Genomic DNA, 19,442 nt, shown 5'->3' with positions numbered 1-19,442 from the left:
ATTGGAAATGTCACGCACATTTCTAATGCTCTAATTGGCATAGAATAACTGCATTATGTGTATTTCTTCTTCAAACAACTTGACCATTTTGTTAAACTCTCAAATATGTACTTATTTTCGTTACCTTGGTTACGTGATTAACTGATTACATACATGCATTGACCTGTGTTTTTTAAAACTGAACATAGGGAATAAGTATGGGTTATGTTCAATGTTAAAAAAGTGTCCCGGTATAATTTTAGTTTTAAAACGACATATAAATTTCAAAATAAATTAAAATTGAATACAGGACGCATTGGTATAATATTTTGAACACGAACTTTACAAATGAAATTGAACAAAATTGTTTTTACAGGATTTGAAGTTACCAGGTCCTAAAATTAATCTGAATCGTGAATGGACTATTGATTGAAAACGTATTAAATTTTTGTTGTACATTACCTGTGAATGCTTCTCTAATGACGGTTTCCCAAGTGTTGTTGAACCTCTTGACAATCCTAAAAATATCGATCTTGTACTATTTAATTTAAATCGTAGAAAATAACAATACACAATATGGTTACCATGACCGTTTCCAATTTAATTATTTATGAAATGAATACAACGTCAATGTAACGCTGAAGTTCCCATTTGCTTAACCCTTTAAAATACGATTTGACGCGGTAATACCCTTTGACATTAAACTACACGTTTTCATGTGACTGCATCTAATAACCACATCAAAATACAATACATTGGAGTTGCAGATGGCAAATTATGATGATGCGTAGAATTAGAATCTACATTAGCAAAATGTGGATACAAAGATTTGGCACGGAAGAGTAAATGTACACAGGAATTAAAAAGTAGATTATGAGAATATATCGAATTTAAATTTACACTTTCTTGCCCAAGGCTACTGATATCCAGTCGAGTTTTGTACGCCTGCACGAAGGAGACACGATAACGTGTATTTTATGTTCGATTTAATCTCGATTTATAACTAATGCCCACAGGTGAAACGATCTCAAAACAACACAAAAAAACAAACTTGATCCACTTCAGTGAAGTTTTGTTATTCAGAATATGTTCGGGAAACGTGAGGGTTTTAAGATAGCGTTAGATGGGGTAGGATCAAAAGGAAAACCATTAAATCTACAAAAAAGCACAATAAATACAAACACTGATTTAATTCCATTTAATTGTGTTACGTTTTACGAAGTTAGAGTTCGGACCGGGATAAACTCCACTTTACTACCCTATTTGGCATTTGACCGACCTCTCTCATTATTTTTACAATCCATTCGCGACGTACATTTCATTACAACTGAAACGTAATTATTTTAAAAGTGTCTTCACGGGGAAGCGTCACGAAAGGATTGGAGCTGGGGAACAAAAGGATACGTGATTTGGGCTGAATAATAAAATATTGAAGACTATGTAAGTTTCTCGTGTCAAAGGCAGTTGAATTTCGAGTGCACTTGGAGGCTGATAGACAGGAAATCAGACTCCCTTCAACGCAGTCTACGGGGAAAAAAGTGCTTGGAAAGGCTGAGGCAGACGCAAAAATCACCGGCCGTTTAATGCGGCCTTCCCAATCTCGTTACGTCTCTTTGTGTATAATTCGATTTCATGATTCAAAGTTGCTTTAAAATGTCTTTATCAACGAGGCTATTTTAAAATACCCACAACGGTTTTTCAACCGTACATTAACTCCCAACTGGGAAATTAATTCGTTCGGACAGCAGTTAGAAGGGGTAGTTGGAAGTCATGCGATTTCTTCGTTAATTAACGACGAATTCAGCCAGAAAATTAAATTGATTCAATTTATAATTACTACAACTGCAACAGATAGGTCACCCATATGTTTTATCTCCAACGGGATTAATTATTTATTACAATTTCTGTAAGATAACATTTTTACTATTCTGGTTTCTTATCTTCTTATGAGCTTTAAAATAAATATTTCAATTCAAAATTATCAGACGTTATACTGTTAATAATTTATGACATCAAAAAGAGAGAAGTACATATCGTAGATAAACAAGTTGTACAACTGTTTGTAATTATAAAAAACTATTTAATTACGAATATATAATAGTATATTATGTTACTAGGAGCAAAAATGATGTTTTATGTGTTTGGCTGCCGAACGAAATGAGGCAGACAAATCAGCCAAAGCATATAAAACTTGGAAATTTGCTTCGATTGTAAGGAGAAATACAGTTAAATAGCATCAATAATACATAATTCAACAAGTAAAATAAATATTCCAGCACTAATTTTACCATTTTGGTTATTGATTCATTAGAAATTTCATTTTTAATAATGCTGTTCATAAATTTTGAATCTATTCCAAAATCGCAACTAAGCTAGAGTAATTTTTCGAACTTGAGTAAAGTCAGAAAGTAACAAGGATTGCCATTAATGTCATTTTTGATAATAATAGTATATTATACGCCAAGGTAGAGAAGACATTTTTTTAAGCCGAGGTAGTTTATTCCCCGAGAAGCAAAGCTTCGAGGGGAATAAAGAAGCGAGGCTTAAAATTGTCTTCTCTAGCGTGGTTTATATATTATTTTTTTCACTACTAGATCCGTTAAAACCCTTTCTAATAATAATTATTAATTACATTTGTTTGTCCGATGCGACGATCCGAGTTGTCATTTTTCAACGGTTGCTATGAAAATTGAAAATCGTCTGTCTACGTTAACCAATAAAATCAAAGAAAATCTTTCGTTGCTAGGTGACGGCTGTTCATTATTGGGAGAGAAATTCTACTTCTGGGGTCGGTTCGAGAGTCAATAATGACGCCTTCTGAGACTAGTAGTGAAAAATAATAATTTAAAAAATATTCGTCTAAGACCAACTTCGAATTAAAATGTTTTGCTTGGTATTCAACGTAGTTTCCCGTGACATAAATATTATGCCCCATTTTTAGTACACCCTGTATATTTGTGGATAGTGGACAAAAAATAACAGTAAAGCAAAATATTTTTCTACTTTCCACAATATAATTCGAGTGTAGAAAAATTTACTTTCAGAGGTTAAATAAATGAAGAATAATATATTTTATCTTACAGGTGGAGTTTTTGAGCTACCTTAGACCATTGTTTTCGGTGACAGAAGTCAAATTTTAATCACAAGTGAGATAAAGTACTCACTAGTGAGTTAATTTGACAGTTGCCATTTAACTTGACATAAATCACTCACAAGTGACTAAATTTGACAGCTGTCATTTTACTTGAATGAAACTGCATTTCTTGGATTTTTGCAATAGTTGCACCTGTAAGATAAAACGTCGTATATCACACGTGATCGAAATGCCATTATGAAACTCGTGAGAAGTGTCCCACTCGTGCGCAAGCGCACTCGACGGTCAAAATTCTCACTCTTGTATAATGATGCATTTCTATCACTTATAATATAATATACTATTATCTACTTTGAGTTACAAATAGGCTCATTATTATACAGAACACAGTTTAATAATGAAGTCCCTAGTCTAATATGAAAACTTGAGCAACTGAAATTTCAGGAATTAGTAAAGCAAAGTAGATAAAATAGTATATTACATTCGTTTAATAAGACGTATTATCACATACCGGGTGTAGAATTGGTTTACGAGACCTAGGATTTTACATGTAAAAATAAAGAGTTTCGATTATTATTGGCTCCCCTAACAATTTTATGGCAAAATAGTTAAAATGAAAGTTAGAGAGAATTAAAATTACTGCATAATTTCAATTTTAGTTTTTTTCTAACATCTTGTGGTACTGAAAGAAAGCCAAGAAAAGAGTTAACACAAAAATACTAAAAAGTACTACTAGGCATGGAATTTTATTTCTTTCTTTAAATGGTATTATGGAGGATCTTCTTTAAGAAACCTCCAAGTAACATTTGCTTCAGGTTTCCCAGACCCACCAATTTCAGCCATAGAAACAATTTGAAGAATTGGAGAGAAGATACCTTTTCATTCGTCCTGTAGTCCTGTACGAGTTTATTTGAAGATCAAAAGAAAATTAAATAGTAGTGAAACCACCCGACAAATAATTTTATAAGTCAAATTTTATTCCTAGTACTACTTTTTAGTATTTTTGTCTTAACCCCTTTCTTGCTTTTCTTTCATTACCACAAGATATTAGAAAAAAACAAAGAGTGGAATTAGACAGTACTTTTAATTCTCTCTAACTTTCATTTTAACCATTTTGCCATAAAATTATTAGGGGAGCCAATAATTGGATCTCCTTATTTTTACATGTAAAATCCTATGTCTCGTAAACCAATTCTACACCCGGTATACAAATAGTTGTTTATTAGGTAACTGATAAAATTTACCTGCATTCGAAATAAAAATATTACCTATTTTCTCTATTTCCCATAAAATATTTGTTTTTCTGAAAGCAATTCGTAAATTAAATTGCAAGTCCTTCAGGGACCAATTATTATCCTTTTTTGTCTCAAAAAGGTTGTTATGCGTAAAATATTACATGGTGAAACTAATTGTAGAAGTTAATTATACCATTCTAGCAGGATACCAAAATACATGCTTCTTTAGCGGATTAATTTGAGATAGTCTCATGCAATATTCAGCAGACTAAAATTAGCTCAGATGTGCAAAATACGTGCATTACGGATATTAAATTTGGATTGCGATCGAGACGAAGGGTAAGATTGATTTATATAAATATGGCCAGATGGAAAGCTGTCCAACAAAGTTACGTGTAAATGATCGATGCGACATGTTGGTAGTGTATCTGACCGCAGATACTTTCTTTACTGGTAATAACCAGAAAAGATGGACTGATAGCGAAATGGGCTGTGATCAAGATTGATCTGAGCAGTTACTAAAGACACAAATGCGACCAAAAGACATACACACGCAAAAAAGCCGCTATGAGTGATGAAACGCTTAGACGGCAGCAAAATAACCCTCATCAACCGAAAAGATTTATATAATTAAGGAAGTTTCCGTTTTCGTCGTGCAGTCTGAAAAATGCAGGGCCCAATCCCTTGTCAACCATCACATCGGATGGATGCGACGTGCTTCCGTCGCCGTTGCACACCTAGCATAAATGTCATCGAGCTAGCAAGTCAAATATATACCCAATACGCCAGTTTTATTTCGCTGATAAAGACAAAATTTGAAATGGAAGCTAAAATAGTTCTAAAACATCAATAAACTTCGATTCCGGTGCAATAGGGAAACGTCTTTTAGAAATCATTTTATGACAGCGCGCATAAAACATCCGTGATGAAACAATGCAAAACTGCACAACAACGTAACAAATTTAAATTTAAGAGTGACGTTCAACACACCCAAAAATTATAATTCTTAGATTCATTCTTTTCTGTTATTGATGCAACGAAATAGTTGTTGGCAATATTGATTTTCTCAAAATGTTCAAATATTTCAAGGAAAGGAAGTAACTGACAATCCCTCTCCAGTGAAAATTTATTTCAGTGATGAAGATGTTACAAAAATGAAGTATAAAGGACCCTTTCAATTATGAAATGACAGGAAAATCCGGTCTATTGTTGTCTGTTATAGGTCCTCGATTTAACCAAGTAATTGAAACGAGGGTTGAGAAACTTGAAAATCTGAACGAAAACTCGTTCATTTATGTATTGGAAGGGCAAAATGAAAAAACATTGGAAAACGTAATCCAGTCGTTAAGCTCGTGAAATTAATATTGTGCAGATTGCGTAGGTAGATTATGTGCAATTTATTTTCTGCGGAATTAACAAAACTGAAGATTGAAACTGACCAATAAAAAATTTCTTCACGGTTAAGCTGATCATATTTTTTAAATAAGTATTAGTTTTACTACTACATACATGAATTATAAAAAATATACTTATTTAAATAAAGACAGCAGTTTTTAACCAGTGATTTCGTAGAATAATAAAATTTGAAAAGGAACACAACCAAAAATTACCATTGAAACATATAGTAGGTATGTATGTTTAAAAAAATTCTCACCAAATTCGTCTTTGGTTGTTTACAGTTAGCAGAGAGTGTCTGTGACATTATTGTCATGAAAAATTTGACATTATTTAATTGTTAAACCATAACAATTTAAACGTATCAATAAATAAAATGACGAAAATTGTGTTGATGTTGATAAACAGGAATCGCTCGGAGTCGTACTTCACTTTTGAAAATGGAGAATGGAATTATCATTCCAAACCTTGCTTGTAAAAATTTAGAAGACACTTTCCAAATGTTTCTATCCTGAAAAATGCATTTTAGAAGCCTCTTGCGCACAGTGTAGAAATCGGTAGCATTCCAATAACCACCAACTAAATTTAAATTTCTATAGTGAACCCAAACAATGTGAATATGATGGAGTGCTGAAAATCCACAATTCTTCTTGATACGATTAGTAGAATACCAGAATCTGATTCTGGAGCCGTTCAACTTCACGCGGACGAAATTACTAAAAGCTACTTCCAACAGGATGAGGCAACAGTTCACACTGCTAATCAGTCAACTGGTCATCTGGCAGAATTTTATAATGATCGAATGATTTGCACTAATTTATAGCAGCCAGATCACCCGATCTTGTTCCATTAGAGTTTTTATAGTCGAAATTAAATAAACAATTATTAAAGTACTGTCAGTCGCATGTCAGTCATTGAGGTTAATTTAAATTAATTCTCTATTAAGAACAAAGAAAAACAATATTTTCTTACTGATGAACATCAGAGAATTAAATCATTCTGATAAAGGTGTATTTATTGAGAGCTATCCAGGAATACAATTTTGCGAAGTTTTAAATTGCAAAAAGGAAGTTTTCAGCAGCTGTCATATATGTAATATATTATTGTGCTTCAATCATTTTACTAATGAAGATGGAGATTGTACTGATCATGGTTCAAGAAATCCAAAGGAACAAAAAAATGATGCTACAATTGAAAGAAATAATTCAAAAATTGATTCAAATCATTTATCATTAAACGAGAAAAGGAAAAACTTCGTATGTAATTCGAAAAAAACAGCTTGCAATATTTGTGGAAATTTATTCGTTAATGTTAAAATACATATGAGTAAATCTCACAAAGGATATTATGAGAATAATACGAAACTTCAAGAATCACCTCGAAAAAATATAAAAATTAAATTAGATAAAAAAACAATAATGAACCCATCAAAATGTTTTAAAAACAACAGGAATGAAAAAACAATTTCTTTACCGAGTCCAGTAATCAACTTGCTATCAAATGTTTATAATGCTCCATATTTAAATGGTCCAGGACTTCCCTCAGATGAAATTTGGTTAATACGTTGGAACAAAGTTATAGAACTAACAGACACTTATACGATTTACCTAGTGGAAAGGCAAGCCAGGATTTTGTACTAAATCTTGCAGTTGAAATCGACCAACTTAAGAAAAGTAAAATGACGAGCGAAAGATTGTTATGTTATATTGCCGTAATATTACAACGTGACAAACAAGTTAAGAAAACTAAAGATATACGATTATTATTAACCAGAAGAATCGATATGTGGAAAAGAGATCAATTTGATGCTTTTATCTCAGAAGCAATTCGCTGTGATCGACAATTATACCGAAAGAAAACAAAAATAAAAGACAATATTGATGAAGTTGGAAAAATATTCAACAGATTGATGTTAAATGGTAAAGTAAGAGAAGCAACCCGATTTGTGACAAATCGTTCAAATGGTGGAGTATTGAATCCAAATGAAAATATTGTTGATGATACGAAGACAGTGTTTGATGTCCTTGAAAATAAACACCCTAATTCAATAATTCCTGAAAATCATTACTTACAAAACAATATTAACTTTCCTTTATTTGAACCAGTTGAAATTACTGCTGACGTTATAGAAAAGGCTGTACGAAGACTGCGTGGTGGCAGTGGCCCATGTGAAGCTACATCTGATCATTGGACAGATTTCACGTTAAGATTTGGTAAAAATAGCGCTATTCTTCGTACAAAAATAGCCGAATTAACTACAAAATTAGCTAATGAAATAGTACCATGGGAAAAGATAAAAACATTAATGGCTAGTAGACTTATAGCTCTAGATAAGAATCCGGGTGTTCGCCCTATTGGAATCGATGAATGTCTTAGAAGAATAATTTGCAAGAGCATGGCTATAATAACTGGAAGTGATGTTACCGAAGTATGTGGTTCAAAGCAATTATGCAGTGGATTACCTGGTGGTATTGAAGGAGCTATTCATACCATGGAAAATATTTATGAAGAAAATTGTTCCCAAAATAATGACTGGGGTTTATTATTAGTTGATGCGAATAACGCATTTAACTCTTTAAACAGGATTTCTGCTCTTCTCGAAGCACGTGTTCATTGGCATAGATGTTCAAGATTCTTCTACAACACTTATCGTGGACATGCTGAATTGATAGTATCAGGATGTTCAAAGAGAATATTTAGCAAAGAAGGTGTAACTCAAGGTGATCCATTATCAATGTTATTATACGCTATTGCTACAATGCCTTTAATAAATTGCCTTGAAAGTTCTGATATAATACAAACATGGTATGCAAATGATTCCTCATGTCAAGGTAAATTAGCTTCCGTTTAATGCTTGGTGGAATAAACTAAATAAATATGGCCCATCTATTGGACACTTTCCACAAGGTATGAAATCTTTTCTAATTACACATCCAAACAATATATCTGGAGCTCAAAAAGTTTTTCGTGGCTCAGGAATAAAAACTGTAACAGGTCATCGTTTATTAGGAGGTTATATTGGTGAATCTTTTGAAAAATCTCAGTATTTGAAAACGAAAGTAGAGGCATGGGTCCAGCATGTTAAAACCTTAACTGAGATTGCTAAGAAACACCCACAAACAGCTCATGCAGCGATTTCAAAATCTTTACAACATGAATGGACTTTTACTCAAAAAGTTTTAAATGAAGATCATCTTATTTTCCAGTCTTATTTGGTCCTGAAATTAGTATCACTGAAGCTAACTTATTTCATCTACCTACTAGGTTAGGTGGAATGGGTCTTTCTGATCCTGTTGAAAATGTACCCAACTTGTTTGTTTCTTCCTTAGAAGGAATTAGTGAAATTGAAGCTTCAATAAAGTCTAAAATACCACTAAATGTATACAAACATTCAGAAAAAATAAGAGAAGAAAAATTAAAAAGGAAAGAAATTCAAGAGATACACCTTTTAGAAAATTTAACGATATGTCTGAAGGCCTTACCTCCAGAAAGGAATAAGGTTCTTAGTAATGCAAAAGAGGCTAAATCAAAATCATCTGGCTGGCTAAATGTCATCCCATTGAAAAAATGGAATTTTGATATGTCGCCAATGGAATTTCGAGATGCACTTGCAATTCGATATAGAAAACCCGCATTTAATCTCCCTTCAACTTGTGATGGTTGTGGAGAACCATTTAACATCGATCATGCTCTTTGTTGTCGTCGAGGAGGTCTAATCATTTGAAGACATAATGAAGTTCGCGATGTTTTGGGAGACATGATGAAAACAGCATGGGGATGTTGCATCCGTGAACCTATCATAAAAGAACAAAACCCTATGACAAATCAAATATCTCTTAAAGGTGATCTTGCATGCCGTGGTGTATGGGAACCGCAAGTAGAAGCATTGTTTGATATTCGCATTGTAGATGGTGATGCTCCATCTTATAGTTCAATGACATTACAAGCCGTGCTCAGAAAATCAGAAAAAGAGAAGAAAACAAAATACACGTCCGCCTGTGAAGAAAGACATGCTACATTCACACCTCTAGTAACAACTACAGATGGATTTTTTGGTGTTGAATTTAACAATTTTTTAAAAATTTTGGCAAAAAAATTAGCAGATCGTTGGCAAAAGCCTTATAGCGTAATTATGAGTTGGGTTAGAGTTCGATTAACATGCGCTATTCTCCGAGCATCGAGTATGTGTTTGAGAAGATCACGGAAGAAATGGAGATCTGCGAAAGATGAATTTCTCGATGGAGCTGGAATACCCCATCTTTAAAACGATTTCATATTTATTATAATAAGGATGCGATGTTTTTTAATGTTATATGGTTTAATGTATTTATTAGTTATTATTAAAGGGGTTCATTTTTAATAAACAGAAATTATTCTATAACTGGACATTCGTTAAATAACCACGTTTTTGGCACTGCAACACGTCAAACATAATTCCTATCAAAAAATGCCGAAATTCAAGGTGTTGCGCATACCTGTATTTAGAATAAACCAGAAAATTTCTCCATGGAGGGAACCAACAAACCATTAAATAGTTATTAGGAGTATGTAGTAGAATAAATTTAGATACCTTATTTTGATACCGGTTTCCTCATTTATGTTATCACAAACACATTTTGTTTGACTGGAAATTTTACTTGCCAAACCTCGTGTAATAATCATTAGGTGCATAATTATTAATAAATACATACCTAAGTTTATTTATAGTTTTAAACGTGAATAGCGATATAGTTATCAATTTGAATGTTCCATAATACAGAGAGGGCATCTGTAAATGATCCAGCTTGCAATGAAAACTTGTCAAATTTTGTCGCTTTATAATGTATCGTATTCCAACTTTAAAAAAACGATGCTTAGCCATGATAATCTGACAGATTTCATCCTGTATATTTGAAGAAAAGTTTGGTTAGGAATTTTGAAAATTTTGAAGTCACAATGTTGCTATACTTATGTTCTGCTTTTTAACGAATCGATTGAAACTGTATTAAAAGAGATTAATAGAGAAACAAAGTGTGTATGAATTGTCGAAATTGTACTGCATACAGTCTAGGTTTTAATCGCATACAAATTCATTGTTCTCACATTGAAGATGTCCATCAATCTGTTAATAATCGGATCGTTACTTAGATCGTTTAAAATGTGTGTAGCACTTCAACACATTACGTTTTGTCCCAAAAGACACAACTTTTGACATTTTTTAATTTCATCTAGTTTTATCTAGCACCCAATCAAAATTAAAATTTCTATACGTTGTGTTTCTGTTAAATTTTCGAAAACGTTTTATAAAACAAATAACACAGACGAACGAAACTGACAGTAACATTTGACTGTTTGATTTACCAACTTGATTTTTTGACTTGTTTTTCTTCATTATAATATTTTTTTTTTCTCAAAAATTTCCTTATGTAAGATAACAAAATTTTTATACTGTCGTTTAAACAATTAAAAGGACTATCAGAATTAATTTAAAAAATAGGGCCTTTCTATTAAAAAAAAAATATCGATGACGTGATCACTCGAAAACAAATGACTGCTTGGAATTTTATTTTATATTAAAATATGTATTTTTATAAACTAAAATTGCCGCTCACTCTATAACAAGGTTGTAATTGCTATGAAGCTGTTGATTGGTTGGATCTATGCAAAATCAATATTGTTCAATAACAATTTTGCTAAATTTTAAAACAGAATCGCACTAATTAGATACCTACGAGAAAAGCAATTTTTCATATACAGGGTCTATCAGAACTGGCGGACCAAAATAATACGGTGAAATCATCATCTTCGGGGAATAATAGGAAAAATATTTAAAAAAAATCCATCCTCATTGGATTTTCAAATAAGAACGTTTTTAAATGACCAATCGCGTGTAGATATAAAATTACATTAAAAAATTATATTAGTAACTATCGAAACGAATTTGATTGTTGCAAAGACATAATAATTGAATATTATGTCATAATAAATTATTTCTGACAATTACAAAAGTCATTAAAAACGCTTGTGATATATGAACAGTGTGATAAGAGTGCCACAGTTGCTGCTCAGGAGTACGCAGAGTTCGTTTTCCCAATAGGGAACATCCTAGCAGAAATACTATAACCTGGAAAATACTATAACCTAAAAACGTCCGTCATTGCACAAACAATGCGGATACCCAACAATGCATATGCATCATTTGAAATGCATCCATAGTTACAAATAAAGCAGGAAACTAATTTATAGGTAACTTAACGTAAACAACAGGATTAGTCAGTTTAAATTGCTTCTTTCCTAATCACTATTTAAGATAGATTTTTTTGAACATTTTTCCTACTATTCCGAGAAGATGATGAATTCACCGTATTATTTTGGTCCGCCTGTTCTGATAGACCCTGTATAATACAATAAGTGGTCTAATTTTTTCCAACAAAATTTGTCATTTAAGACATGAGTAGCTTTTGCAACGAAAATTGCACGAATCGACGAAGGGGACGAATGTAATTTTCCAAGAGCAAAAGCTACTCATGTCTTAAATGACAAATTTTGAAGAAAAAATTAGACCACGAATTGTATTCGACTTGACAATCCACCGAGAAAATTTTTATCGAGTTGACCTAATAAATTTGACGTTTCATTTTGACTAAATTTTATATACCTATTCACTTTTTTTTGTCCGACACTGTCAGAATTTGAGAATTTTCTCCTATGTGAACGGATTTTGATAAATTCGACAACTTGTCAAAACGAAACGTCAAGCTAATTTTAAAGGTTTTAAGTGATTTGGAGCCTTTAAGGGGCTCGTCGAACAACAAAACGTTGTATTCAACTGGTTCGTGTGTAAATTGGGCCTTTTTTGGCACTCGTGGTCCTTTAAAACGCTCGTTTCACTCGCGTTTTAAAATGGCCCACTCGTGCCAAAAAAGGCCCAATTTACACACAAACACATCAAATAAACTATTATTGTGACACCCTTACCGAAATAACGATTACTACTTAATTATTCGTATTCAGTTCTACGCTATTTCCAAAAAAAGCGACAAACAAAATTTGTTGCTATAAAAGTGGAATTGTTGAACTTTTTCCATGTTGAAATTTCAGTTGAGTAAACACAAAAAACAAACACAAACGTCCACCGCTGCAAATGTATTTTGTTAACTACAATATTTAGTCATTAAGCGGTGAAATCAACCACACAGAACAAACACGAAGAAATGGAGGTAACGTAACGGTCAATTAGATATGTTCACTCATGTAAATTGTCGCTTTCTTGTTTATTTTTCATCCAGACGAGGTGTTGATCTGATGTGACATATGTTTAATGTGGCCTGACTACATATTTTTGAACGAACTCCAAGAAATGCAAGCTCGTTACGCACTTGTACGCATCTAATAAAACACCAATTATAATAACATCAGTAAACACGGGAAAACGTCGGGGTTTTGACGTGCCTTCAAATAAGAAACACATAGATGTGATGACACTTTTAACCGTTGTACGAAAACTCGTGACAACTTATATGTCAAAACACTTTTAGCGTGAAAATAGCGAAAATAATAATGAAATAAATTTAAACGTAAGGTTGAGATAACCGAAACAATACGCTATTTTCGAATCCATTCGACTTGGCAACACCTCTGGTGATATAAAAATTGTGCATACTATTTTTATCAGTCCTGTCGAAACAGCCTTGGTGACAAGCGGTTTTTAAAAAATTATTCAATTACCTGAGTAAACAAGAGCTCCTCCAGCTAAATTAAAATTTTCATCTAATCAGGAAATTTAATTATGTTTCGCAGTTTTGTATTATATCAAAGGGCAGAAATGAACGACACTCGTCTTTCATTAAAATAAACACAAGTGTGAGGCAAGAGTAATTAATTGTTTTCGTTAAGTATTATTTGTTAATTAATTATACTAAAAGCTTGGGTTTCTTTACGCACTGAAATTTTAAAACGAAATTTAATTAATATCCGACGAACCTTTCAACGGGTTCGTCTGCCCTTTTGCAAATATCTCGGACAGTGACACCTTAAACAAAGGCGTGGTGAATATAGACGATCATTCGTAAACACACAAAAATTCAATAAATGTACACATTTTGGTACATACTGCCCTAGAGCCACGAGTACCACTAAATAGTCAAGATAAGGTAAAATTGTTGATAAGTTCAGTTAAAATCAATTGTGCTTGTAATTGTGTTTTTTAAATTTTTTTATCTTTCAATCGGAAGTTAAAATACACGAACAAAAAATAATTTGGTGATTTTTCATATACAGAATATCCCAGAACTACCTCTCCAGAGAAAAATGGGAGTATTTGGGTAAATGTGATAATCTGAATTTTAAAGAAAAAAAGTCCTATCTCAAGCGATAATCGAGAAAAGACATCCTTAACTTGACCAATCAGAGTTGAGTACCATCAAGGTAGAATGACCGAATTTTTGCGTTGCCGGGGTTTCGAAGTCAAAATTGCAAGTAAACTTTTCGCTGATTGTTGCGATATTAATTTATAATAAGGCAGAATATAGCCTAAGGGAGTCCGTTTTGGCTCAGGGACGCGAGGGTCGCGGGGTCGATTCCGACCCAGGGCGAAATTTAAAAAGGCTCTATTCTATCTCGTGATTCGGAAGTCACGTTAAGCCATTGGTCCCGGTCTATTTAGTTGGTCATCATGCCCCTCATAGATTTGTAAGCCAGTCCTAGACTGTGAAACAATTTTTTTTATTTTTATTATTTGCTGTCTAGCAACCTGCCCGATTTTTTAGTAATACCTAAGGACGAACTTCTGGGATTAGTGAAATTTAAAACTTTATAACTCGGGTTGATTTTACGTCACAAAAACAACATTTCGTTATAATGTCAGACATATTTTTGACCGTTCTTTAGTATTTAGTTATAATTTCATCATAACCACGACTTGAAACCATTTTTAGAAATAGAATTTTCTTGTTTTGGTGCGACAAAATAAATAAAATTGTTCTAAGATTACCATAATGAAGTAAAGAGAAAAGTAGAAACCAAAAATTGTATGCAAAACGTACTTTGTCCTGGGGCGTTTTTGTGATGAATTATAGCATTGCGTAAACAAATGACGTTCTTTTGGCTATTATCTAAGAAATTGCTAGGAGTCCCTTCAATCAATTACAGTTCGCTGCGCCTCTGATTGCGGCTGATTGGAGAAGTAGCACGTGAGGTGGAACGTTTTAACGACGACTCTGGGGTCAATTAAGTATAGAAGCCCTCCGTTTATTTCGTTATCGCTATTAGGTTTCAGTAAACTAATTAATATCGAAACGTGGAAGGTACACATACACACACACGTTGTCTGACAAAGGAAACTTGCAGAAACGTCAAACAAAGGCCCGGGGAGCCAATATAAAATCCCGATATATCATTCCGGCGTCGCCACACAAAAGTAAACAATGTAACAGGTTTCATAAGCTGCAGGTTAGAAGTCGGGTTGCTTAGTAACGGCATCGCGACGCGTCCCTTCTAAAAATAACCACGTGTTAGTGGGCGCCGGTTGAGATAAAAACGAAAGCAGAAGGAGTCTTACCGGGAATCGGTGGCTAACTTTTTATCTGAAGGCCTAAATGGCAAGTTAAGAAAGTCAACTGCTGGTCTAGACGGATAAGGACAACGGACACACATGCACGAAGGACAATACAACACAAAGGACGTACACAGAACGACACGACACAGACACACATACAAGAAGCACGGTCGACGCTTTTCTGATGATGTTTCTGGTAAAATTAGCGTGATCGGACGGTTTCGTTTTTATATTTTTCCAATGGCCCCTTATCGCCGAGCTCGTTACGACTTTATTGATAACGTTATCGCAGATCGAGACCTACGTTGAGTCAATTGTGTGTACTTACCCACATGAGATATACAAACCGATTTGTGTATTTAAAGCAGGACCGTTTGAAGGATATCGGTAGGCTTTTAAAAGGGTGTTTTCAGACGTTCCTCGTCTTGAAAGAGATGTCTCGTTGCAGGGATTGTAAAATGAATCGTTCTAAGCTTGACGTAACGATCAATGTGTGATAAAAAAAAAATGCCACGCAGGGCAAAATAGGATGTAAGAATAGCTTTCGTACTGGCCAATGCATAAACAAACATAAAAAACGATTTGCTGCGCACTACAACCGACTAGAATTGATTCATATTTTCTTATAAAAGATTCCTATAATTTTTAATCCACACTCGCTTCTAACCGTTTTCTTTCATTTTTATTACGTATGGGTAGATTATGATTAAAACATTCTAAATGTAGGTAAATGATATGAAATTTATCGTAAAGATTTTGTATTTGTGTTTATTAAGATTTAAATGCAGCTATATGCGGTATAACAATAATTTATTTAACACTACCTTTTCACAGTAAAGCAATGGTTACCAAATCAATGGAATTTTTTTGTTAAATGTCCAAAATGATGACATATCAATGATGACTGATCAATAAATTGGGCAAAATTTTAATTATTCAAGTGGTATGGAATGGAAGCACAACTCCCGTCCTACTGAAGAGTTGTCGAGTCTAGATTATGGATTAGTTTTTCAGGAACCTTTCTTCCGCAGTTGGCAAGAGATTACTCCATTACAATTAATTCATGTTTTTCAAAATTTTTATAGTATTTGACATAAAAACTTTTGTAATTGTCAGAAATAATTTATTATGACATAATATTTAATTATTATGTTTGCAACAATCAAATTTGTTTCGATAGTTACTAATATCATTTTTTAAGGTAATTATATAGCTATTAAGACAACAAGTGTTTTATAGACTATTTAAAAATCGAGATCGTAGTTTAAATCAGAGCGACCGCAGGGAGCGAGGATTTAATAGATCGAGATTTTTAAACTATAAAATACGCGTTGTCTTCAAGATTTTTTCTAACACTAACATCTTATCAGAAATTTTAATAAATTCAGAAATTATTCCAGGCGCATAACAAGACATAAAATGCGGAGGTTGCCGTGGGTACGATGGTAATAATATCAACAAATTTGGAAAAAAACAATTTTCATCGTGAAATGTGCCAAAACGTTCCAGCAGAAATAAGAAAAGAGAGGCAATTTGTTACCAATGAAGTCTAAAAGTGCATACGAAACGGTGTATGTTTCGTTTCAAGGCCGGAACAATAAAAAAAAGCATCACGGAGGTAACGGAAGATGTCATTTTGGCTTTTCTTGATATGGGGTAAGTGTGTAGAACCTCATTAAAAGTTAATTCACACTACGGCAAGAATTATTTGAAGAAAATGTAAAGATTTCCAGTTTTCGATGGCCGGGCACTTGCATTGGATGAAACAGCAGAAGTTAAAGAAGATGTTAGGAACAAGAGCACGAAGCTAATGTGGCAGTTCCAATTCAATAATTGTACTTTTCACTTTTGTGATAATTACTGTAAAAATGATGAATAAAATGTTACTTGAATAATATGTGTGAGCGTATTTTATGACTCGATAAGATACGTTGCTATTGACGACGTGTCTTATAGAGAAAAGCGTATTTTATGGGAAACATAAGGTGTGAGCTCAAATGCACGATGGAAACAGTATAAGATATTAGTGTTAGAAAAATTATATATCTACACGCGATTGGTCAATTAAAAACGTTCTTATTTTAAAATCCAATGCGGATGGATTTTTAAAAATATTTTTCCTATTATTCCCAGAAGATGATGATTTCACCATATTATTTTGGTCCGCCAGTTTTGATATACCCTGTATAGCTATTGTTGTTGACACAATTTGAAAGTTGAACGTACAGCCTTAATGCTGTAAGTAAATAACGACACCGATATCTACTGAGGTTAGTACGGTTAGTAAGTGCTATACCCATAACAGAACATAAAAGAAACAACTTCGTCTCGATTTTTCAAACTCTTCCTCGATTCAACGTAAGAGATGCATGTTACTATCGATTTGCAATATACTAAGAAACAAACGGTATTCAACTTATAAAATTGGTTTTTATTTTTTAGCACGTAGGCTTTGAAAATATTCACGAAACAAATAGACCGTTGTATTCTTTGCGAAGTAGTCTTTCAAATGAGGTGTTATTTGGCATACCCTTCCATTTGAAAAAAAAGTAAGGGGTGGTTGCGAAATTCCGGGAGCAGATATGCAAAAACCGTATGCGCCAAAATGTGGGCAAGTTTCGGGATTTTTTACAAAAATGTGGCCTAGTTGCCCACAACGATATACGCCGAAGTCTGTTTCACAATGAAGCAGGTTCTTTGCCATTTGTCATTGCTACAAAAATGTGATATAGTTGATAGACTGAGAAAAATGTTGCATTTGTTGACGTGCACATCTTCTCCAAATATGAACACGTGGTCAAACTCCCGAAGCGAGGTGAAAGCTAATGAAATGCTGTCAAATAATTTTTGTGGATGTAAAGTTAATTTTAAAATTATCGAGTACACCTCAAAAATCAAGAAGTCGATTTATTACAATTTTTTCCACATGTGAAGATGCCTCTTTGAAATGTGGACGTCATTATTTTATAGGTTAGGTAAGTTTGACAACATAAATGTCACTGATATTTTAGAGCACCATAATATTGTTTGTTTTATCGTCTCGACACGGTGCTTTTCGGGATGTTATAATATTGGGCTACCCTCCGGATCGACCACCTTTGTTCCAATTTGGAAAGAATGACCATTTTCGCGTATTCGGTTAGATTAGGCATTTTGTTTGTCAAAATTGACACTGACAAAAAATATAAGTGCATTTTACACTGTAGAAAATTAGGTGTACTCTATAATTTTGAAATTAGCTGTACATCAGGCTTTAAAAAATCTGCGCACGTTTTGAATAAGCCAATAATTGGAAGCTGCTATTTAAAATACGCGGGCACCAGGGGGCGGTTTTATTACTATATCTGTTGGTTGGCCCGACTTTAGTATTTTTCATTCTACATGGGTATTTATAATACACATACTATGTCTTGTTCAACATTGTCCTTCTGACATAATATCGGTACAGGTTGCAAAGACACACTTGTCATTTGCAACAGCATTTTTTTCATATTTCTGAACCAAATAAAAGCACAAAGGGACCAGAAAATCATAGTTTGGGTTGAATATTTTCCATATAAGTACAGTTTTAAAATAATTTCAAATGACTAATGCCATAAAAGTGCTGTTGCAAATGACAAGTGTGTCTTTGCAACCTGTACCGAGTTTAAAACCCAAAGCATATGTAATAAATAATAAACCCATTTTTATTAAAACTACTCGTTAGAAACAAATGAATAGTTTTATTTATTTCATTTTAGCAATAAATATTTTCTAGAAATATTTTACATATAATCTGTTTCTAGGGTTTTATTTTTTTCGGCCAACATAATTCAACAGGTGGTGGATTTTTTATTTTGAAACAGATTATACGTGCATTTTTTTTAACTGTTGCCATAGGGAATTGCATGGTAAAATTTATACCCCCTGTTAACTTTTATTCTGATGAAAATATTCAAACCATTTTTAGAACAAAGTTGGAAGATTTTTTAAACTATCGGAGAGACTACAATTCAATATTCTACACTGTCGAAAAAGTTGTGAAAAAAATATTTTCTAGCGCGCCGGAATAATAGTATGTGGAGCGGTCGCCAGAATAGCGGCCCTGTCGGCTCAACGAGCACCTGCCCATCTCCACTTTTGACTTTTATCACTTTTATTTAAAAAATTACGATTAAAATAAATAATAAATTAAAAACTTAATTTTTGTTCCTATATCGCCTAC

The 19,442-nt window shown here is 33.3% G+C and overlaps 1 protein-coding gene across 2 annotated transcripts in view; it reads right to left on the bottom strand.

The window, feature by feature from the left end:
- Nucleotides 1-15,423, bottom strand: part of LOC138126042 (CUGBP Elav-like family member 1) — a 313,867-nt gene extending 298,444 nt beyond the window's left edge. Inside the window, exons 1-2 of one of the 2 annotated variants that reach the window (XM_069041721.1) lie at nt 15,242-15,423; nt 442-497 (exon numbers count right to left, since the gene is read on the bottom strand). The gene's annotated coding sequence lies outside the window, so the exon portion shown is untranslated. The remainder of the gene's footprint in view (nt 1-441; nt 498-15,241) is intronic. The other variant, XM_069041722.1, reaches the window with a different exon arrangement.
- Between the last annotated feature and the right edge of the window lie 4,019 nt (nt 15,424-19,442).

This window comes from Tenebrio molitor, chromosome 3 (genome assembly GCF_963966145.1).
Source record: "Tenebrio molitor chromosome 3, icTenMoli1.1, whole genome shotgun sequence".
NCBI lineage: Eukaryota > Metazoa > Arthropoda > Insecta > Coleoptera > Tenebrionidae > Tenebrio > Tenebrio molitor.
The sequence above is the reverse complement of the archived record's forward strand: the minus strand, read 5'-3'. Positions and strand labels throughout refer to the sequence as shown.